The sequence below is a fragment of the Haemaphysalis longicornis genome, unplaced genomic scaffold (genome assembly GCF_048455015.1).
Source record: "Haemaphysalis longicornis isolate Haplotype H1 unplaced genomic scaffold, Haemaphysalis longicornis Haplotype H1 scaffold_6, whole genome shotgun sequence".
In the NCBI taxonomy this organism is placed as follows: Eukaryota; Metazoa; Arthropoda; class Arachnida; order Ixodida; family Ixodidae; genus Haemaphysalis; species Haemaphysalis longicornis.
Window position 1 is genome coordinate 178,096,962 of NW_027526407.1, and position 24,616 is coordinate 178,121,577.

At 44.9% G+C, this 24,616-nt stretch overlaps 1 long non-coding RNA gene and 1 pseudogene across 1 annotated transcript; one reads left to right on the forward strand and one right to left on the reverse strand.

The window, feature by feature from the left end:
• Window positions 1-890: 890 nt before the first annotated feature.
• Window positions 891-12,900, reverse strand: LOC144142084 (uncharacterized). The gene is made up of 4 exons (XR_013316822.1): window positions 12,282-12,900; window positions 9,402-9,560; window positions 4,624-4,653; window positions 891-1,049 (listed from the first exon to the last, which is right to left on the reverse strand). It is a non-coding gene; the product is annotated as an uncharacterized LOC144142084 (long non-coding RNA).
• Window positions 12,901-18,611: 5,711 nt separating this feature from the next.
• Window positions 18,612-20,645, forward strand: LOC144143384 (uncharacterized; annotated as a pseudogene).
• The last annotated feature ends 3,971 nt before the right edge of the window (window positions 20,646-24,616 follow it).

Sequence of the window (24,616 nt, forward strand, 5' to 3'; positions counted from 1 at the left end):
GTAACGAACTTCAAACAAACTTTAATGTAACGAAACCCTCGATGTAACGAATCACGGAATTTTCTGTAACTTCAAGTGTATGCACACCATGCATTTTCACTCTCTGTGTAACAAAGTCCTGTTTGCTGGAATTTCAATGTAACGAAGTTTCGCAGAGAACTAGGAACGAAATTTAAGTTGTAGGGGTATATTTTGGGAGACGGAAGCGGCGAAATGGGGTCTCAATAAAACGTGAACGGCAACACGGGCCGCCCAATGCAGCGAGCCCCTTGCCTACAAACTGTGTGGCGTGCATACACGGCTGGTGCACTGTTTCTGTAGCTGTTGGAGCTTAACGATCTGAGAGGGTATCAGCGTGAACCGCAAAACGCGCCCCGCAAGCTACAGGCGTGCTGACGCTGACGCTGCCGCGGAGACCACTCGCGCGATGTGGGGAGCTGCAGCGACCGCTTCTAACCACTCGCTGAAACGCAACTCGAAGGGCACGCGAGGAAAAAAGCGGACAACGTGGGCGAAATTTTCACTGTAAAACGTCATACACGCCGCTTACGAAAGCACCCATCAAATATCCTCCGCGGCGGTAAGCCTAATCGCCTCTGGCGGGGCCGCCACTGCCGCCGTATGCGACTGCTTCGCCCTTCGTTCGAGTTCGCTCATGCTTGTTGGGTTTCATCGTTCCAGCAAGTATTTGTGAATCTTTATGAGCCTTGCACGCGCGTTTTTTTTTCACAGCTGCGTCTGCGATTGCGCACTGGTGCCGCCTTTTTTGTCTAGGCCAGAAAGCGACTCGCACTGCGTGCGGCAGTGGGAGGAGCCTGACCAGTTTCACCAATGGGGAGGCGCGCACACTATGGCGGGAGCTTCGAAGCGCTCGGGGATGCCGCCGGCTGTATGGCATTAAACGTCGACACATTGCGAAACTGCATTATCACACTGTGCTATAAATGTGCATGTAAAAGAATTATGTACGGGCAAACTTTGCTGACCTGCCTCGAAGTGGCCTCCATCATCCAGATTGTGATACACATGCGATTCATAGGGATCTGGCTCTGTAAAAAAATTGGCAGATGTTCCCCTCTTTAATTTCCACCAATGAATGCCCCTGTATTCAACAATGTACCAAGTGTGGTGTATGCAAAGAGATTGCGTAAAATTTATTTCGTAAAAAGCTATACCCTAAGAAATATATACAGTAATCCCTCGTTATAACGAAATCAGCGGGACGGCGAAAAATTTCGTCATAAGCGGTATTTTGATATAAGCGATCACACAAGAAAAGCTTAAGTAGTTGAGATTCAATTGCACTACAAGTGCGAAGAATAAAAACCCAATGCATTCAGTAAAGCAAAACTTTACTCAGGTGCAAAAAAGGCAATGAGCTTTGCCTGCTTCATGTTTTTGCCAGGCGCAAGCAACCCCTGCTCCAATTGGACCAGCAGTGACTGGCACCCGAACGCCTCGCATATACTGCTAAGCGCATGAGGAGGGGAAGGCAGTGGCCACGTTTATAGGGGGTAGGTAGGGGCGTCATAGAACGCTATGAGTTTCGTACTAGAAAGCCCCGCAAATGCCGTGGCTGGAGTCTGACGCTGTGTTTGTTGAGCTACAAAAAAAAAAAGATTAATGGCTCATTGTCGGTACACAATGCAATCATTAAAACTGACCAGTTTTGCACTAGGGGCCTTGCAGGATCACTGGGCAATTTTTTCCCGGAGTGTACAGCTGTGAAATTTGCAAAACAAGTTTTTTTCGGCGCCCCCTTGTCGACGGCACTGCTCATTCCGCACTTCGAGTGTCAGTGATCGCCCACCGTTGCATCCACACTATTGACCAATGTCTAGGGATAGAATTCAATCACCCTACCACGCTTTTGGACCGTTTGTCTTAAGACGGATGGCGCGAATCAAGCATGACCGGCTTGAGAAAATCTCCCGGGAAACACCAGCTTATTTTAACCTACCACGTTTACCACCCGACTCGCTGCTGGGTCGCCGCCGCTTGGCGACGCCTCCACTCGGCCCTTCGCTCTAAGCGTTAGGTCCTGCTCTTCATGTGCTTCGAGTAATGCGGTCTAAAATGCATGCATTTGGGTTGGGACCAGAAGAAATTTTGAATAAAGTGGTATTTCGAGTAAAGCGAGTTCGTTATAACGAGGGGTTATAGTGGGAGTGCATAAAATTGGAAAACGGTAAAAAGGAAAACAAATTACTGAAAACTTTTGAATAGCACAGAAGGAGCACATAACTTCCACATGATCTCCCAATTTATTTTTTTTCCCTACGTGGGTCTTGAAAATGGCTGACCTCCATGGTCACACCACAGGCCAAAACTGTATAAGCTTAACCAAAACACAATTGCAACTGAAAAACAATTATTGGCATAGTTGTTATTTGATATCAGTCAGCAGAGTGGCTCTGGCCTGTGTGAGTTGGTACATAATCAGCAGGCAATCACTTTGAACTCAGATGAACACCAAAAAGACAAGAAATACATGACACACCACTGGTCGTGTATTTCCTGTCTTTCTGGTGCTTCACCATTCACCCCGACCCTAAAACTTTGCCCTTCTTTTGTGTGTGTAGACCAGTGGTATATAGTACACGCACCAAAAAACTGCCGACAAGTGAACAGTGAGGTTTCTGCGTTAGAACGGTGGTTTGGGCTAGTTGGTGCATGCTGAAATTCAAAACAGCGCAAAAAAACGGGACAAGGAAACGACGACACAAGGCGCTGACTAGCAACTGGTTGGTTTATTCCGCGGCTTGCGAAATAAACCCAAGAAAGGAAGGCGAAGTGCGAAAAAACGAAAAAAAAAGGCGAAAAAACGAGAAGTGCACGAACATTGCACACAAAACATAAGATCGATACACGTGCATTGATTAAATGATAGCAACACTGACATGAGACGTGGCCAGAGGCGCGAGGCAAGGAAATGCAATCCTGAACAGTCGAGCTTTTTATGAATCCAGATAGCGGATTTCCTTACTTAGTAATTCAATAGACAGCTTACTAACACAATCGCCGCCTGCTTTGTGAAGGTGGTAGGCTTCATAGATTTCACGCTTACGCTGACCCTCATACGTTCTTGCAACACACGTGTCGTGGGACCTGGGCGAGCAGCCGTGGTCGTGACAATGTGTGGCAAGATTGCTGCCTGTACCCGTTTTTAGTGTGTTTGCATGCTCGCGGAGACGATCGTTCAAACAGCGCCCGGTCTGACCGATATAGGTCTTCCCACAAGACAAAGGAACTTCATACACAACGGATACATATGGTTTCGTGTGGCCTTTTCGTGTGGCCATTTTCAAGACCACCCTAGCTGGTCTCACGCTTACAAGGAAACTTCCTTTGGACAATGAGCTGTGGTTTTTGGACCTCCTCTTGCATTTCAGGCCAAGCCATGTTTGTTGGAGGTATGCGCCCCGATCCAGGAAAAGCCTTCTTTCGTTCTCGTCTGCCCATTCCAAAATCGTGAAACGGAGCATTCTCTTAGCTGCTTTAAGGGGCTCCCTTAAGAAGTCTTGCCCCATGAAAAAGAGGCCAGTTTTGATTCGCAGGTTCTCAGGCTCTTGTCGGCAGGCTTCCCACTGGCCTTGCTACGTGACTTACCTGAAGTGTTGCTAGGGCAATTTCGCAAACGCAGCGAAGCTGGATCGTTGAAGGACAGGCCGGCGAAAATCGCTGTCGTTCCCTGTGTGCATGTGGTTTCGCATATGCTGAAAAAAGGTAATGGGTCGCACAGGTGTAGGAGTAGTGTTTTCTGCACCAAACAAACTGGGTGGCCTTTGTAGGCGAGTGAACATAAATGAGCCAAGGGGCACCTTTTGTGAAATAGGCCACACAAAACCATTTGTAGAATGTAGGTGCTCCGTTGTGTATGAAGTTCCTTTGTCCTGTGGGAAGACCTATATCGGTCAGACCGGGCGCTGTTTGAATGATCGTCTCCGCGAGCATGCAAACACACTAAAAACGGGTACAGGCAGCAATCTTGCCACACATTGTCACGACCACGGCTGCTCGCCCAAGTCCCACGACACGTGTGTTGCAAGAACGTATGAGGGTCAGCGTGAGCGTGAAATCTATGAAGCCTACCGCCTTCACAAAGCAGGCGGCGATTGTGTTAGTAAGCCGTCTATTGAATTACTAGAAAGGAAATCCGTTATCTGGATTCATAAAAAGCTCGACTGTTCAGGATTGCATTTCCTTGCCTCGCGCCTCTGGCCACGTCTCATATCAGTGTTGCTATCATTTAATCAATGCACGTGTATCGATATTATGTTTTGTGTGCAATGTTCGTGCACTTCTCCTTTTTTTATCGTGTTTCCTTCTCGCCTTCCTCTCTTGGGTTTATTTCGCAATCCGCGCAATAAACCAACCAGTTGTTAGTCAGCGCCTTGTGTCGTCGTTTCCTTGTCCCGTCTTTTAGCGCTGTTTTGAATTTCAGTGAGGTTTCACTGTACAAACAAGTGAAAACACTTTTTTTGTAATTCCTGTAGTACCTCACAGCTACAGGCAGGCACAGCATGTGTGTTAGGAGTAGCAGAAATGCAAGGAAAGCCATTCAATGCAAACCTCTTGGAAAGGTCAGTTTGTTTTGAAACCAATTATTTTTTACAAGCTCACCTGTAGCTGGAAACACTGGTAGAACCGGACCTAAGTTAAGGAACAAGAGAAAGGTATTAGCAATCAGGGTAGTTTACAATGCTGATTTTTTTTAAACTGAAAGATGTATTCGGCTTTCAAAGACACATGAAGAATGCACACATTTTCAAATATGCCATAATGGCAGGTTTTAGATTATTCTAGACTCCCAACTTCAGCGGTTAACAATGCCGTTATGAATTTTACAGCAGAGCCCTTAAGCGCTCGTTTATGTGTTAAACACATTAGAAGCACCCTAAGCATTGCCAGCATCGCAATCGAGCAAACAATGTATTTCCAGAGGGGTGGGTGAAAGACAGTGAACGTGGAGAGCAGGAGTCAATAAATTAATGTGATAGCCACGGACATGCATGGGGCAAAGCAGGGGAGGAGAAAAATGAACACGAAAACACAGAGCTGCAAGCATGGAGGTCCACTTTTGGTGGCTATAGGAGTCTTGAATTCACAGCGCAAACACGAAACGAGGACGATAGGGAGGGCACTACACACAGGCACTGACTAACAACTAAAGTTTATTGCTGTGACGTCTGGCATATAAATACAGCGGAAATCAAGGCAACAAAGAAATTGACACATAACATGTGAAAATAAAATATAACAATTCCGCCACGACATCACTACCACCACGTGCTTGCAAACCGTCTAGATAGTCGATTTCTTTTGATGATAGCGCAACAGAAGGGACGCTTACACACTTTTCTTCTCTTTTTGCTATCTTATGAGCCTCAATAATTTCCCTTGTCAGTTTATGCTTATTTCTACACAATATTGCGGTACTACTGAAGATAGGCTTGCACCCAGGACAGTCTCTACAATGTACTCCTAAATAGCCGCTTTTGCCTTTTTCCACGTTGTAACTATGTTCCTTTAGCCTATCATTACCGCATCTCCCCGTTTGCCCGATATATTCTCTGCCACACACTAAGGGTATGCTGTATACTACGTTTGTGGCACATGGGATGAACTGTCGTCGGTGCTTCTTCCTACAAGCCTCAGAACTTGGGGTATCACTGTTCACGTGTCTACATAGTCTGGAAAGTTTATCTGGAGCTGAAAAAGCAACACTTACATCGGCACGCTTGGCAATTCTTTCTAGATTATGCGACACTGTATGTATGTACGGCAATACTGCAACCTTCCCTTTCTTTTTGTTATTGCGATCATTTTTTTTTTGCCTAGTCTTCATTTTCTTCAACAAACCTCCGGCACCGGACGTTAATAGATATGTAGGATAACCTGCATTAATTAGGCGATTAACCTGATCCATGAAACTAAAGCGCATCATATGAACGCATGACTTAACAAGTGAATTTTTCAGGCACAGATTCGCAATTCCTCTTTTTACAAGTTTCGAATGCACAGAGTCATACGCAAGAAGCGACTTCTTGCCTCGAGGTTCGTATTTCCAACAAATGTGCTCATGATTAAAAGAAAGGTGAAGATCGAGAAAACGAATACATCCTCCAACGGTTAATTCATGGGTTACTACTAGAGGCTTCAAACAGTCATTAAAAATTGTTAGGAGTTGTTGCATCAAAGTATTAGTGCTTTGTTTGTCACATGGAAAAGAGGAACTTGTAAAAAGAGGAATTGCGAATCTGTGCCAGAAAAATTCACTTGTTAAGTCATGCGTTCACATGATGCGCTTTAGTTTCATGGATCAGATTAATTGCCTAATTAATGCAGGTTATCCTACATATCTATTAACGTCTGTGGCCGAAGGTTTGCTGAAGAAAATGAAGGCTAGGCAAAAAAATGATCGGAATAACAAAAAGTAAGGGAAGGTTGCAGTATTGCCGTACATACATACAGTGTCGCATAATCTAGAAAGAATTGCCAAGCGTGCCGATGTAAGTGTTGCTTTTTCAGCTCCAGATAAACTTTCCAGACTATGTAGACACGTGAACAGTGATACCCCAAGTTCTGAGGCTTGTAGGAAGAAGCACCGACGACAGTTCATCCCATGTGCCACAAACGTAGTATACAGCATACCCTTAGTGTGTGGCAGAGAATATATCGGGCAAACGGGGAGATGCGTTAATGATAGGCTAAAGGAACATAGTTACAACGTGGAAAAAGGCAAAAGCGGCTATCTAGGAGTACATTGTAGAGACTGTCCTGGGTGCAAGCCTATCTTCAGTAGTACCGCAATATTGTGTAGAAATAAGCATAAACTGACAAGGGAAATTATTGAGGCTCATAAGATAGCAAAAAGAGAAGAAAAGATTGTAAGCGTCCCTTTTGTCCCGCTATCATCAAAAGAAATCGACTATCTAGACGGTTTGCAAGCACGTGGTGGTAGTGATGTCGTGGCGGAATTGTTATATTTTATTTTCAAATGTTACGTGTCGATTTATTTGTTGCCTTGATTTCTGCTGTATTTATATGCCAGACGTCACAGCAATAAACTTCAGTTGTTAGTCAGCGCCTGCGTGTCGTGCCCTCCCTTTGTGTTTGCGCTGTGAATTCAAGATTATGGAGCACCAACTCATCCAAGCATCAACTTTAACCGGCTATAGGAGGCAGTGCTGGTACCCTCCTCTTTGCATATTTTATCCAGAGAGTGCGAGAAAGAGAATATTTTTATTCACAAGCCATTTAGTGCACGATGATGGGGTCATATAAGTAGCTGACAAATAAACCAAGGCCAAAACCATCATTATGAGGACAGCATGTGCTCCACAGGGTGACTGGGAGGGGTGTGCTGTTGGGGTAACACAGTGGATGTCAGCAGCCCAGAATGCTATACGCTTCCAGAGGCTTGGTGGGTGGGGGGGTCAGGAATTTCTTGTTTTAATAGGGAATCTAAGGGGAGATTTTTAAACAGCGTGTTTAAATTTTATTACACGATTGCCTTTAAAATCAGCAGTCAAATCTTTCAGAGTAAGCGTGGCAGTACCAAGTAATATGTTTGTCTGGCTTTAGTTACAATACATTTTCAATTGTGCCACAAACAAAATTTCATGACCAGCATCCTCCCACAATTACCAATATAGTGTAATTAGACCTTTTCGAGGCGCTGTCACACTAGGCTGATACGATGCCGGCGAGTCAGACTTGTTGGTTGACTTCCAAGTTGGCAGACCACATTGCCCCAATATGCAGACAGCAACACAAACACATCGGCCAATCGAAAGTCCACGTAGTGTTTGCTGACTGAAGACACGGTCAAAATCAATTAGCCAACCAGTCAGCCGACGGGTCGTCAGGAATTGATAGAGTAGCACCGTGACAACATGTGACTCTATTTTGTTACTTTCTACAGTTCAAAAAACTTAGCAAGGTCCAGTAAGCTCGAACAACTCCACCAGTGCACTAATGCAAACTGTGTTTTGGCTTGCGATGCTTTGGTCGTGCGCTTCTGTCAGGTCTTGACACAGGCAGTTGGCCAACAATCAGCTTTAGCATGGTGCGACATGGCCACCAACAGCTTGTTGACATGGTGTCGGCCAACTAAATCAGCTCATGGTGTGACCACACCTTAATTCTCATAAATATGCAGCACTAATTTTTGCAACTTGCATACAACTACCAGTTTGTAAGCCATGACCCTGTTTTTGTTGCTCTTGTGCCGTTAGCTTCAGCTATTTGTTCATAACTAGGATAAACCTGAAAATATAGTACAATAAAACAATGAGCCTTCTGGTTTAAAATGAGTTCTGTTGGTTGTCCTTCTATAAAAAAAATGCACGTAAAATAACTTTTCTGCAATTTCTCCCAGTAAACTAATTGAACCCCAGCCTGCACTACACGAGAAGATGGCTAGCAAAGCTGCAAGGTGACAGGGCTGCTTGTTCCGTACTTTCTACATCCCGTTCCTTCTCCATGCTTGCCATCAGGCCAGCCAGTAGTGGTCAAATGATCAGCAAGTGGCTGTGCACGTGCTCATGGCATGGCCTCGAGGTTTTTGTGGTACAGGTTTTCTTTTGGCATGCTAATGGGGAGGAATACTCTTTGACCCCAAGAGGCACAAGAGCACCTGTGTAGTGCTCATTCTATTCTTGGTTTGTTTCTCTTCTTGTTTTCTTGCTTTCTGGGGAACATAACCAATAATGCTGCGTTCAACATAAAAATCCCCAAAAAATCTAGAAAACCTGCTCAGTCTGGATTGCCTTAATTAGATGGAAATAATTTGGCACCTCAGAGGAGTGTTTCCAGATCTTGCTTAGTGAAATGTGCTGAGTATACAAATAATGGAAAGGCATATCCTGAATAGAAATTATTTCTGCCCACATTACACGCAGTAATGAGGTATGGCATACTGCAGTGTAATGTGCACTGTTTCTTCTGCTAAAATGCCACTGCTGTGCTTCTGAGAATACATGTGGGAGGCAGCGATGTCGCACCTCCTAAATGTTTCTTTCTCCATAACCAAAATTCATTTCACCCTTTCCCTCCTGTTCATTAAAAGCTGAAGTTCCCACCCACCTCCCCCTCCCTCCAACCATCAATTTACTCACTCCAGGCTCCCTCATCTGAAGTATGAATTGTGCCTTCAGACTGTTGCCCCAGACCGAAATGGTCCCCTTGTTTGTCATTTTCACTGCTTTTGCTGTAACACCGTACCCTCGCTCCACTCTCTTCATATCAGATATCAAATTCAGCCCTACCTCAGATAAATAGTTAGGCAAATACACACCAACGAAAATCTCAGGGAAGGGCTACGAATGCTAATGGCATTCAATCGAAGGCTCTGCAATGCCAGACACATCTCTTTAGTTACGCAATGCATGGCCTACCAACGGAAGCACGTGGCTGTACTCCGGGTGGAGGCCCCCCACGGGTGTACACCCGGGACCCCCTGGGGCGCTTCCTGATGGGCTCTTCCTCGTCATCCGAGTCTAGGTTCGACGTGAGCTCGGCGTCCTTCAGCTTATCGAGTGCTTGTTGTAGAGTACCTGTACAGACAAAAACTGGGCCCTTATACGGAAAGTGGTGAGTGATTAGACTTTTGTTGTCAGCAGTTGCACACGAATTTTCTTACACACCGCATTGCCTACCTTCCTTCTAGCATTCCCCTTTGTATAAATAATGGTTTTCCTAGTTACATGCTTTCAAAGGCATTAAAATTCAAGTGACAAAAATGTATTACCACCAATCCTCTATACAGGTCAATCGCCTAACTTTAAGTCGAAAAAATATGACAAAAAACACCTTACAGAAAATGTTGCCAAAATCTTTTTTCTGGTCCTCATTCACCACTGGAATTCTCATCTACTGACGTCACCCATCAGAGCTGCCACACTTTCCCCGAATGTAAGTTCTTTTCATAGTACTCGGGAAGTTATACTCAGTACTTGGCAGTGCTCCGTAACCTGTAGGTTATTTTCATAGTACTTAGCCCATGAACCCAGGTACTCTGCAGCAGATATCCTCAGATGTGACTGCTACCTTATCCTGCAACCTTGCGTGTACTTCATAACATCCGTGAAGCTACCTATTTCTTCTGTGGGTGGCTCCATGGCAACTTCAACGTCCAGTTGCTCCACCATCAAGCACTTTTATTAGGCACACTAAAATGGCACTAGGCCACTGTACTGCCCTTTGCTTTGATAAACTCTCGTCACTTGCATGCCGGATGCAGCAGTGAACTGCTATGAATTTCTAACAGTCGCCACAGGGTGTTGACACACTACAAAACATGAAACAAGAATTAAGCACACCAACAAGACAATTATAGAGAACACATAACAAAAATCAACCCGCATAATATAGGTAGCTTTGTCGTGCAGCAGCAGACAGAGGTGATGGTAGATAGTAGGACCATAAGATCCATACTTATATCATCATGATCATCATCACCAGCCTATCTACACCCACTGCAGGGCAAAGGCCTCTCCCATTAATCTCCAATTACCCCGGTCCTGTGCTAACTGCGACCAATTTATCTCCACAAACTTATTGATCTCATCTGCCCCTCTAACTTTCTGCCACCCCCTTCGACACTTGCCTTTTCTAGGGATCCACTCTGTTACCCTTAATAACCAACGGTTATCTTGCCTTCGCATTACATGCCCCGCCCACATTCACTTCTTAAATTTCTACTACTTAATATGTCGTTCACACGTATTTGTTCCCTGACCCACTCCGCTTTCTTCTTGTCCCTTAATGTTACACCTATCATCTTCCGCTCCATTCCCCACTGAGTCGTTCTCAATTGAAGTTGAACCCTCGTAGTGAGCCTCCAAGTTTCTGCCCCGTAGGTGAGTACCGGTAAGATGCAGCTGTCATGCACTTTCTTCTTCAGGCACAATGGCAGTCTGCTATTTATTATCTGAGAATGCCTGCCGAATGCACTCCACCTCATTCTTATCCTTGTAATTATCTCTGCCGCATGGTTGGGACCCCGGGTCACAACTTGGACTAAGTAGATATATTCGCTTACGACTTCCACTGCCTCGCCACCTATCTCAAACCGCTGTGCTGTTCCGAGGTTATTAATCATTACTTTAGTTTTCTGCATATTAACTCTCAGGCCCAGGGTTCTACTCTGCTCGTCCAGTGCGGAAAGCATGCTTTGCAATTCGTCCCCCGGGTTACTTAGCAAGGCAACGTCCAAATCTGAGGTTAGTGAGGTATTCTTCATTAACCCTCACACCCAGCTGTTCCCAATCTAACGTTCTGAATACTTCTTGTAAACATGCTGTGAATAACATGGGGGAGATTGTGTCTCCTTGTCTGGCGCCCTTCCTTATAGGTATGAATACGCCAATTAACCCGTACTTAAGCTAAGGTCCTTGTGAGCCACCTTTCAGCGCAAGCATGCCATCATGTACAGTGACGTGTTCTAAATTTACTTGCCATGCCTCATTAAGAAGCTTAAATGTCGTATGTGGCTGCAATAAACCCCTACATTGCTTTTTTAAGGCTGTCTGAAGTCATTCTGATAATACAAAGGCATAGCTCTTAAAAGATATACATTTTTTCAGAAAATTTTTAAGAGCTTCTTGGGAGGCCAACAAGAAAAAAAGTGTTGCCTTTAAGCTTGTTGATTTTAGAGTAAGTAGAAAAGCTATTATGCAACCGAGTCGAAGTAAGAAAAGAACGTATGACATCCCTCGTGGCAGCGCGAAACTTGAGTGGCCGTTTTCCGTGTAGCACATACTAGGTAGTATCTGAGCAGGATGCTTGTGCTCTAATGGTTGAAAGACTGAAATTTACTTTATGCCAATGACCGCCATTTACCCAAGGGGCAACTTTCTTATGCATTCTGGGACAATGGGGGGAAACACGGTTTACATATACGATGCTTACCCCCCGTGGAAGCTCACAACTTAAAGCATCCTGCTGAGAAAAAGAGCTTCAGTTTGTCCCTTGCCTCAGCGGATTTCTTTCAAAAAGCAAAAACAAAAATGCACACGCAATGAGATTTCAGGGCAGGTTGAATCTTTTCAGTTGGTCTAAATTTATAGTACTCTGCATGCAACATGCCTCATTGCCCATGGGCAACCTCGGTGCATAAAACCCCAGAATTTGGGGGGATTATTTCCCTCAGAGCAAGTATAATGCAAGCCACCTGCATCTACATTAGGGTTATTCACGTGTATAAAATTGTCCCTCCTTGGTTGTGCTGTGATATCATTTTAAATATTACGTAAAAAAAGAAAAATGTAACTTACTGTACGAGTGCAATATTTTCACATCGTGCTGAACCCAGTGCCTTGTAATTGGCTCACGTCTTCGCATGGCTTGGATGACTTGTTGCTTGGATGAAAAAGGTGGCCAAAAAGCAGTGATCCCGGTTTCATTCCTTTGTAACCACCACTCTGGCACAGCATACGTGCTCTTGTCCTTCAAAAATTCGACTACATGGAATCTGTGGAATAAAATTTATTTGGGTTAGGCTTTTTACTGTGACCAGCATTTCAAAACCCCATGAGAGCAAATGTACTTGTAGGCGTGTATTTTTTGTTTTTTCAATTTTTTTTCATGCACGTGCTGGTGAATAACCTAAAAGTGAACTCCATTGTTTTGTAACCTTTGTACTTCGCAATAAAAAAATTTGAAATGCATAAGCAGTGACGGGACGTTCACAGTGGCTGCAGTTTTTCCCAACTTTGTGGCTTTATGCCTGGAAAGATGCATGAGACTTGTCTAAATATTGAAAGGTACTGCGGTCGAATGGTAACAAACACACACCAAATCTCGCATCCTGAAATGAATTAACAATTCCTTAAAATACTGAAAACGATCCACACACTATATCAGAGCTTTTTGATGCCCCCTCAGTACCTGAAAAGTGACCAACATCAGGGTGATAGGTAATGTCAGCATGGTATTTTTATATGTCCCAGCAAAAGAGTGCTGACCTAGAAAAATAATGAATAGAAAAAATGATTAGCTTTAATGCGTACAGAAAAACATCAACATAAAAAAGACGTGTCTCGGTTTTCTTCAAATACCGAAAAAAAAAACGCTCCTAGGGGCTGTGAAGGCAAAATACAAGTTGGGTTCATTGAAAAGACTGTTTTATTCTGATAACAGCGATACCAATTTCATTACAAAATTCAAACAAATGATGTACATATTAAAGAAAGCAGAAGAAACAGTCGGAACCGCCCAATTCCTTTCTCACCACGCCGCTATAATATCATAACATTGCGTGTGTAATCAAGGGTAGCCTACCAAAGCCACTGCTAAGATACATAATGGGGCGCTCGTAGTGGAGTGTCTGGTTCTGTTTGATCCTGTCACTTTCATGCTAACGTGCAATTAACACAGTGATAACTGTTTGTACAGCTGGCCTCCATTGCGTCACACCTGCCCTTTAAACACTGTTGCATTAAATTGGAGTTTAGTGACATTTCTTGCCTCCCCCCGCCCCCCCTTAATGGTGGCTCAGTGGCTAAGGTGCTGTGTTGCTATGCTGCTGAGGCCAAGGACCCGGGTTCGATTCCCTGCTGCGAGCCGCTTTTCTTGTAAGGCGAAAAGCGAAAACTCCCGTGTGTTCGATATTTCTGTGCCGTTTAAAGGTCCCCAGGTGGTCACAACTAATCCGAAGCCCTTTAATACGGCGCGCATCATCGCCTGCGTTGCATCGGCGCGTTAAGCCTCATTATCAATTAACCATTTGCTGCGTTTTTCTTTTTGTTGCAAAGCATCTTTCGAGGCTGGAATGGCGCTGAAAGAATTAGAAAGAGCTATGGTTCTTATGAATGAACAATGTACATTGTATTTTGTCTTCACGGCCTTTTTGAAAAAGCCTAACAATAGAACTGCAGAAAAACTATCTTCTGTTCAGTTAAAAGACCCACTGAAAACCGTAATGCATACATGAGACCTAATTATCATTTTAACCTTACGTGGTGCGGATGTGAGAAATGCGTGTTTTTCTTCATTCATCACCATCATCATCATCATTTATTATACTTTTATGGGCCCCTTGCGCGGTTATTACATAAGGGGGGAGAAAGTACAGAAATTCCACAGCAGGTGATGGTCGATGGTACAGGCGTAGAAGTGAGGCAGATTCATAACGAAATGGCAGCAACACAGCAAATATATATACATATGTACCTAAAGGAACTGTAACAATAAAAATAAGGAGCGATGACCCCTTTCAAAATAATTGATATGAGCCATTGATTGGCCACATGAACCAATTCAATCCCACACATGTCCCCACCCGCGGTCACGTCACCCAGCACTCACTCTCATGCACTCATAGACATAGAGTCACTGACCGCGCGGAGTGGTCAAACCATTTCGCCAGGCGGGCGGCACATACACAAGGCCACTGCCGAACGCCTAGCGCAGTCCTGGCGCGGACAACATCCCAGTGTCCTCGCCTCGACGCCCCGCAGTTGTCCGCGCGCGCTCGCCGGCACAACGAGGGAGTCGTTGCTAATCCCCTGAGGAACGCCGCCGAACCCGAGCATGCGAGTACAGAAGGTACACACGCACAGAGCGCAGCAGCTTGTTAGGGACAGCTGCATTCTTTGTTTCCTCTTTGCCCTCGCATGCTAGGACTCCTGAACTAAGGAAAACACTTATTTCTCACACTAGTACCACGTAAAGATAAAATGACCCACTTGTCACGCCAATAACACGTAAGGGAAAATGAGGGCGCCGTCAAACATAATTAGGCCCATGGTTTCGTAATTAGCGTAGCAAGGCAGACGGTGCGAAAAGAACTGCAAATACTCACGGCTTGGCCATCTGGAACTGCAACGTTTCCTAGGATGTCGAGGCCGCAACACCTTCCCTTCACAGTTGCACAATGGTGGTGGCCGCTGCCAAAATGGACACTCCCGCGCTCCCGCCAACGACAGCCCGCGCAGGGATCATGAGTCATAACATGTACAGTTATTCAGTTCGACTCCTCCTTATCAGCCGGGCTCCGCTGGTTCACCACAAGTGAGAGGGCGCTTTAATCGGGGGTAGCGTAAAGCATATCTATCCGTCTACTGCCAGTGAAAGGGCGCTTCGATCGACAATTGCATATAGCACCTAAAATAAGTAAGTACTGCCACTGCTGTCCGTGGTGCAGCCAAATAAACTAAAGGGTGTTGTCAGCGCACAATGGATCTTGACAATACGTTCCTTTATTTGTTTGCTTGCCAGGTTCTGCGCGATAATTACGGTTTTTTTCGAGGATTTATTCTTTTGGGGGATACCTAAGCTTGAAAATGCCTGTTACTCATATCACACAAAATTGCGTACTGGCGGGTCTGCTCACAAGTGGATTGCAGATGGCTCAAGTAATTGATGAGGGGAAGATTGGGATAGAGATAGAAGAAGCTGAAATGTATCTGCATAAGTTCGAGCTCTAATGCCTTGCTTTTTGATTGATTCGTTCTCACGAGGGCTACTGGGTTTCGGTGTTTTCTACACCCTGAGGTTAAGAACGGTACAATTTTCATCTCCGGATTTTAATCATACCACTTTTAAACGCTCATATTGTTTAAACACGAAAATACCAGGTCTCAATGTAAGGCATGATTGCAGAACTCGTGTGTAGGTAGTCCGCATACGTAGACCAAGTAGTCGCTTCACACTGCCAAGGCTCTAACCTGGAAGCAACTAGTCATTTTTTTTCACTTTCTGCGATATAGAAGCTATCACTTTTCATCTCTGTCTTCAAGTTTTAACCGCTCTCATTGCCTACATCACGGGGCACATGCAAGAGTATCCACCGCCCTTTATTACACTTGCTTAGGGGAATCAACCCACAATGTGTTCTCAGCGCGATGTCAAATAAAATTCTGGTAACCTCAAAACAACTTATCGAATGAGCAAGAATTATAACAGCCACATCATTCTATGTATTTTAAAAATTGCGCTAAAGGAAAGGACTACAGTCTTACCGCCCGGCACGAGCGATAGCTGATCGAGTTACCAAAAATGGAACTCGGTAGTAAGATATTGTTTAGTTTATTTCTTTACAAGCAGCCCCACTATAAGCGTCCAAGACTCGCGTAGACATGTGAATGTTAATACAGACACACAAAATATTAAATGGGAGCCAGCAGTGGGAAAACGGCGAACGCGTTAGGTACGTTAAAGTAAAAACGGCCGCTAACTGCAGTCACTTTTGCTTACATTTATTGTTTCCTAATCCTGCATATGGAACTGGCACACACCTGGGGAAAAAGTGGCCTATAGTGGCCGTAACAACTTGGTGGTGGCGATGTCATCGTCGGCGCGTTTAAGCCTCGCCATGGATTCTTTCCCGATTTTTAGTGTCTGAAGCCATCGTCTAACACCGTGAATTGCGATCATTTCTGCAAACTCGATCGGCTGTCCAGAACCCAACTGCAGGGCAAACGTACAATAAGCCCATGTGCGTCCTATGCACGTGACAAGGCCCACGGAGCCGCCAATAGAAAAACCACTGCTTCATGGTTGTTTGGCTGTCTTTTAACTGTGGGGGGTGTTTTTGCTGTTCAGCCCGCCTTCCATTGAGAGCTGTGACAAGAACGGAGACAGATCATAGATAGATAGATAGATTTTATATATATAAATATGAGAGAGAGAGAGAGAGAGAGAGAGAGAGAACTTTATTACACATATAATGTGAGCGTGGCTCCTCAATCCAGGAGCAAACTGTTCAGAAGCAGGAGCCGTTCCTCAGGTCGACAGCTGGATAGCAGTTTAATGGGAGACCCATTAAACTGTGCATGGGGCCGATGGGGTTTATTTCCTTGCCCGTTGCAGACGTTCTTTCAGAGCTTGGATAATTTAAGCTGGGGTGAGGGAACTATAGTATCTGCACTCAATAGGATCGAGCCTGTCGCGAGCGAGGTCCTCTAGCGCATTGATGTTAGCGTCCGACTAATTAGAAGTTCCCTGTAGGAAGCGCTTATAATGCCAGGTTTGTTGAGTATTTCCAGCTTGGCTAGAATTGAGTACTGTTAGCAAAAGGAAATAAATGGTGTACAGCACCCATGACTAAAGAAAGCTTCGGGGTAAACAAACACTTTCAGTAGAACGTATGCAGTCCCAATTAAATCTCGCGCTTCACGCGATGACGTACATCAGCCGCAAGCACGACTTTAATCACCGAACAACGTTACTACCGACACATACATATGCTTTCGCACTCATTACATGATTGCGTATCTGGCTTGACGTTATTGTAGGACATGCTGACAAATTTCTTTTCGCACATTTTTAACGCTGTGCAGTGCCAGTGCTGTTGCACGGCTTTCGGGATTCGACATTCTGAAGTCAGGCACAGTGTACCTTTCATTCAAAGGACGCGGAACAACCGCGGCCGTGGTATACGCAACTGCCAACAAACAAAAACCATTGCGAAAATGTTTCAACACAGCACAATACTAAGAAACAAAATAATCAGTGAAAGGCTTAAAAAGAACGTATTGTCATGGGGAAATGCGAATCGTTGACGTCACTTTGCGACCGAAACCGAAAGTAGCAAGTAGCAAAAGCGCCGACAGCATCAGTTTGTTTACATCCGGCGTGTTGCAATGGCGGCCGGCCCGTTCTTTCAAACTGACGTTGCCCTGCAATGAGAGCTTGCTTCTGGGCTAGTTTGTACATTACTACTGCGCTAACTTGACACTGACGAAGACGAAGGACGGCGCAACACAAGATGCACAGACACGAAAGCGCAACTTGCGCGTAGTTGCGTTTTCGTATGTGTACATCTTGTGTAATGTCTATGTAGCGCAGTGTTTTATAAGTAGTTGCCCTGCACCGCAGTTTGTAGTCAGCGTGTCTATGTGGTCAACTCAAAGGACAGTGTGGAAATCTTCAGTGCGTAAAAACGTGTTTCGTCGTAGAAGCAAGCAATTTTCGTGGATATGAAAATGAATGGCGAGTGATAGATCGATTTGCCAGCTGTTTTGTGCCTATCGGTTCTACGGAGACAGAACCTTCTGCGTTGATGAAGAGAAACATCCAGTGTGTAGTAGTACGAGTGCTACGCTGTGAATGTAAGCGTGAGTATTGTTGCTGCAATAATATGTTGAAAAGAGTCGGCTTCATGTCGTTATTTTCGGCTCATCCTCTGCTACATTCATATATCTGGGTAATTTAGTAGCATATATGGGCTGTACATTTATTTGTACCAGTTCTTGGGGCGCTGGCGTAATATGTTTTTAATCTCTGAGAGCAAGTATTTGTTGGAAGCTCGAACGAGTCGCATCACCGCTGTTCTAAATAGGCGACGCCCGCTATCCCTCTCTCTCCGTCACGAAAGCGTGTTTTGTTTGTGTTTGCATTTTTTGCATTTCGACGTCACGAAGGGTAACCAATCAGGATGTATTTCTTTGGCGCCTTTTTTTTTTTTGAGGCATTGTGGTAATAGCGCGCGCAAATTTCAGTCAACGGTAAGCATTTTCCACTCAGTTTTCTTGGCTGTGTGCTTCGTTATCGCGTGGTTGCGGCAACAGGTAGAGTCGGGAAACAAATCGTCGCTCCGGCTGGCATCACTTCTTTATCTGTGGCATAACCGTCAACATCCGCGAGTTTCTCTGCCAGCTGCGATGTTGCGATCCGCCGCTGATCGCAACGCAAGGCGGCGGGAACTTCGGTGGGTCAAAGCTCGCGCCGCAAGTCAGCTAAGAGATGCTCAAGTCCCCTACTTCAGATACAAGCCTACCCTTAGCTCTGACTGCGATGATCCTGGGAGCCACAGCAGCCGGGAGGAAGTTTGCTCTCCATCATCGTGGGTTTTGTCTGAAGGTGATTGCTCTGACGAAGGACATGGGGACACTTCTGAGGACGATGGCACTTTTGAAGAGCAAGCTAGTTCATCTGTCGCTTCCGAGACCAGTCTATTAGACAAGCTACATGATTGGGCTGGCTCCCACAACATTTCTCATGCCGCCCTGAACGACTTGCTGCGGATTCTTAAAGAGCTGAAACCGGACCTCCCCTGTGATGCCAGAACGCTGTTAGCGACACCAAGGGAATCTCCTATTCGCCGCCTTTCGAATGGAGAATATGTCCACTTTGGACTGAAGGCAGGACTTGCCAAATGCCTGTCTTCGGGTTTGCGTGTGGCTGACGTGCAACAGCTTCACGTAACTTTGAACATCGATGGCCTGCCACTGTTCAAGAACTCCAGCCGCTATCTGTGGCCAATACTGGCAATGGTCGAAGAAACCAAAGATAGTGGACCTTTCCCCATTGGAATTTTTTGTGGTGTAAAGAAGCCTGCCAGCCTGGATGACTACCTCGATGAGTTCATGAAAGAAATGTGTGAAGTTCAACGAGAGGGTGTTGTGTGCTCTGGAAAGCGGTGCCAAGTGATTATACGGGCTGTAGTGTGCGATTACCCTGCAAGGGTATTTGTGCAGTGTGCCAAGGGTCACACGTCGTACTACGGGTGTGACAAGTGCACTCAGACAGGAAAGTGGCTGGGCAGAATGACTTTTCCCGATTCGAACGCACCTCTCCGGACTGATGCATCATTCAATGCACAACTGCAAGAGGAGCATCACACTGGAGTTTCTCCAATGCAGCAGCTTGGTTTGAAAATGGTCACGCAGTTTCCGATAGATTACATGCACCTGGTGCTGCTTGGTGTCGTTCGAAAGTTTGTGAAGTACTGGGCTGAGGGGCCGTACACTGTCCGCCGATCAGATGCCCAGCTGACTGTTATCAACGAAAGGATCTCTTTGCTGCACCCGTATACGCCTTGCGATTTCAGCAGAAAGCTTCGGCCAATGAAAGATGGGGAGAGGTGGAAGGCAACGGAAGCCAGGCTGTTTTTGCTTTACATCTGCCCCTGCGTGCTAAAGGGAATGCTTACTGAGGAATCTTATGAGCACTTCCTAGTCCTCCATGTCGCGATCCGAATCTTGTGTGCAAAAGACTCCCCCAACAACCTGGTTTCGTATGCTGAAGAACTGCTTAAGTTCTTCGTGGAAAAGGCGCGATCAGAGAAACTTTATGGTGAGACTGTTTTGGTGTACAATGTGCACGGACTTATTCATCTCGCACAAGATGCTCGAACATTTGGTCCTTTGGACTGCTTCTCAGGCTCCCCATTTGAAAACTATCTGGGAAGCTTGAAAAGGGCTGTCCGCTCTGGGAACAGGCCATTGGCTCAAGTTTTCAAGCGAATAATGGAGAAGAATTCTGTAACCAGCGAAGCAGAGGATGTACGGTAACTTTATCACGAACACATTCGAGGCCCCATTCCAGCAGGGGTCAATAATGCAAGGCAGTTTGGAGAAGTAGTGTACAATGGGTGCACCTTGAAGACAACTGAACCGGACAATTGCATCCTTCTCCACACTGGCAAGTTTGCGATTGTTGAGAACATACTGAGCTGTGACGGGAAAGTGCGCATTGTGGGGAAGCGTTTTCGCTCCGTGGAAGACCTATACACTTATCCATGCAGGTCAAGTTTGCTTGATGTGGCAATGGTGAGCCGACTGTCCCTCAACAATTTTGTCTGCGAACTTGACGACATCAAGGCCAAGTGCTGTCTCTTCCCAAGTGGTAATGCCTACGCCTGCTTCCCAATCCTTCATTCTAGAAACTCGTGAACTGAAGTGACAAATTCATTTTTGTGTTTTAGGTTCCAAAGGTCACCTGGGCAGCGAGGCATAGTAATTTGAACCACTTTTAGATCTTTAATTAAGCTGATTGGTGAGGAGGTTTAATGAGCAGACGCTTCACAGGTGATGAGGCGCACCGTAGTGGAGGGCTCCAAATTAGTTTTGACCACCTGGGGTCTTTAACATGCACCGAAAGCTCGAATCTACAGGCATTTTCGCTTTTTGCCTCCGTCAGACAAGTGGCCACTGCAGCCAAGAATAGAACCCACATTTTTGGGCTCAGCAGCACAACGCCATAGCCACTGAGCCACTGTGGCGGGTGATCTTTAATTAAGTTGAAATATTGAACAGAAGTGGAGCCTAGATAATAATAATAAAAGGTGCAACAGCAGGGATTCCAATCTGCAACCTTGAGCCCAGCTTTGGGCTAGTGAAACGACGTTAATTGCTTTTGTACTTGGGTTTTAGTTGCAATATGTGCACGGTAGTCTATTTCAGTAAGCTGTTGTGACAGGCAGTTTGGCTGTATACCAATGGCACCAACATAAGCAAAGCCTCAATTACAAAAACTGAGGCATTCAATCCATTCAGTGTACGGTTCTCAAAAATGTTGTTTTCAGGACACTAGATGTCTGTTGAGGTTGGAGCGTTTCAGGGAGTGGACTTGTGTGATTTTCGGCTTGATGAAACAAGGTTTAAAGGTCCAGACCAGTACATTGCTGTGCATCATGTGGTACCATGAACAGCAGCTTGAGCGAGCATTTGATAACATTGAGTTTTTGCTTGATTTGCAACAGTGAGAACTTGGAAATGTTTAGATTAAAAGATGAAAAAAAAATTGTTTTGAAAGAGAATGAAAAGAAACGCACGAGCTGAAACCGCATAGCGGTCAACGTTAGTCATGCATTGCCAATCCCAGCTTTGAAGGGGTGCAGTAGACTGTGCCATCAACAGCCCTCCATTCGGGGTCTGCTCACTGCTGATAAACAAAGCCAGCAAGCATTGTTTGCTTACAGGTAAACTACACGCACCGCTACATGAGGGCAAGTTTAGAGTTTTTTGGGCTTTTAGACGGTGACAAGAATTTTTGCGACTTTCTTTTTCTCATCTATCTCCTTTCACACATAAGTCATAGCTATGAGAAGCACCTCTCACTGGGCAAGTGAATGCCTTGCCTACACTATTGAGTGTGAAAAGTCAGTTTGTTTTTTTAGGTAAACAGACTGCACTAAACACATGTTTGTTTTAATTGTGCGACTGCTTGATGGTGCACATGGGGATTGTGTCAATCAGTTTGTTGGAGAGATATGGTGCTAGAGTACTTCTGCCTTGGAAGATTTTTAAAGGGCCATGAAGAGCGAGTAAAACTTTAATTTCAAAGAAGTCATCTTTGACACCACACTCAAGTTGATTCCATCTCCAAAGGATGTGTCCTTTACCGAATAAGGCAGGCAGTAATACTAAAAAACTCCCAAGTCTTGCGCTGCATGGCACCAGCAGTGTTTAGCGTTAACACATGACACTGAAAACACAATTTAGCAATAATTGCACATTTGTATTTAAGTGATAAGCTCAAAAGGAAGGCGATTGCACTGCTGCAGTTGCCTAGTCATGTTTTTTGTCAGTGGCTTTGGTCTATGGCTGCCAAGTGTCAAAAGAAATCTTCGCAGTGTAATAAGTCCCAACAAGGGCGTGGTAAGTTGCCACTACTTCACCTGTATTCTTTAATGTCTTGATGACTTGTTAGGAGTTTGCATTAATGTCATATTGGTCAATACAGCCTTATGATTAAACAAAATTTATATTTGGTCTGCATGGGCTCTTTAAGGGATAGTGTGACGGCAAGCCCCCTGCTCGTAATGTGGATGGTTTGGGATGGACTAGACAAAAAGTCACATTGGGCATGTTTTTTGTATTGTGCTTGTGTACACGTTTTTGAAGTGATGAATTTGTGTAAATAAATTCAACATTCATTGATTGTCTAGGACAGTGTGACCATCTTTTCCCTCTTGATGTTAGCCCAATGCACACATTTTTTTCAGCTTTCGTACACCAAACAGCACGCTACGTGTCTGAGAGGTCAGGTTTGCTTATTTTAAATGTGGCTTTGGCTGCTTGTCCCTCCTTCTGTTACCCATCAGTATCAGCATTTAGTCAAACTTCCCACTTCTTCCACCTTTGCCACCCTGCACTCGCTCCAGGCTCAATTCCATAATGCTCACAAGCGATTGTGGGTGCCGCAAGAACCGTCAAGGCACAAGCAGCATGCATGCCGCGCTTTTACATGTCGGCGCTGTTGCTATGGGGCCAGCATTGTGAGGGCAGCTCGCTCCATGCACTATCTGCACCCTGTTGTTCTGTGCTCCCCTATGCTCACTCTGCTGACAGAGCAATGCAGAAATAAAAACAGCACTCTGTGAAAATTGTGCAATGTTGCTCATCAACTGCTAATACAATAATAATAGTAATGACTTGAACGGGAATGATACAAGACAAGCACTGTACATGTGGTTGGTAGCTGCAGTACTTAGATAATTGTCTTAAATTCTACAGTATGTTTCGTGCTTTTGAAATGGGAAATTAGCAAGTTTACAGCTTATGCCAAGACTGCTGCACGTGTTACTCTTGTCAGCAGTTGCACGCTGCTTGACTGGATGAAAACCTACGTAATTTTGAATTTTGTTTCCGTCAAATGTGCTACATACATTATGAAAATGCTAAATGTGTTCAAGCTGACTTTTTCATTTGCCATTTACTGGTTTGCAAGGCAGTCGGGTACATTTGTTGTGTGTCGGCTTTCTTTCTGAGCTCCTGTGGTACACAGCCTCATTAGAGTACCATTTCGAACAAGCCTAGCTCCGGTTTCTTGGAAGCCAGCTTTCGTGCTGGACAGCTTTTGCCAGAATGATCCGAAGCTTGGCGCACATCAGAAAGAGACAGCAGCAGACTGGTAATCTTGATAAAGCTCAAGCAGCGTAGTTGCAAACCAACTACCACCCACCACACAGCAAGCAGCCCGTGTCAGCTTGATCTGGGAATGTCACTAAACAAACTAGATGTGGCCGCAGGCAATGTGTTGTGACATTAACAGTATGACATAGTGGAAAAAGGACTTAGACCAGCAGGAACTGCTTCACTGGCTGTGTGGTGCGGTTGGATGGAGCTAAATTTTGAGATTTATACGAAGGAGTGTAAAAAGTTTATGTCCGCACCATTCATTGCGTTAAGCAACAGCATGGTGAACATATGCAATTTTTACTCAGTATTGCGAACACGATAAAATTTCTGGAGCTGCCCTTTAGAGTTGACTGACACTGAAGTGCCAATTTATGACATAGCAGTGATGTCACTTGAGGATGAAACAACAAGCCATAAGAGATGTAAATGATGAAAAAAGTGCCTCTAAACAAAGTTACAGTCAATATTTTGATGGTTCGGGTGCAGCTAAGGGACAAGGATTGTGAAGATGGGACACAATTGTGCACTTGTGTTGCATCTTCACCACCCCATTAACATTAAACATTAAATTCCAACTACCTTAGGCGAATCGATCAGGTTATGAAATGTGCAAGTAGAAAGGAATTCATAATAAGGTTGGATATGCGCACTTGAAGAGGTTTTTAGTCAATTGGTGCAGTTAGTGATGGGTGCAAAATATATAGGTAAAATACAAAAACATTGTGCATGTAAATTTCATGAATTTTTGACATTTGAGAATCAGCAGAAGTTAGGCGTAAAAGGTTGAAGGTTTTAGTTTTCCTTTTAAAAGTCACTTTAGTCACACTTGGCTTTCACAGTCTTATCTATACTAGGATAGCCATGTTGGTGACAAATGCAGGCACCGTTGAAACCGTGCTAAGTCGGGCTCCACCAAAATGCGAAAATTTCCCTCGGTCTGTCACCTACGGACCCGGCCACCTGAATCAGCCCGTGAATGTCACACGGTGAACCGGCATGCTCTAGTATGGGACCCTGGCCCA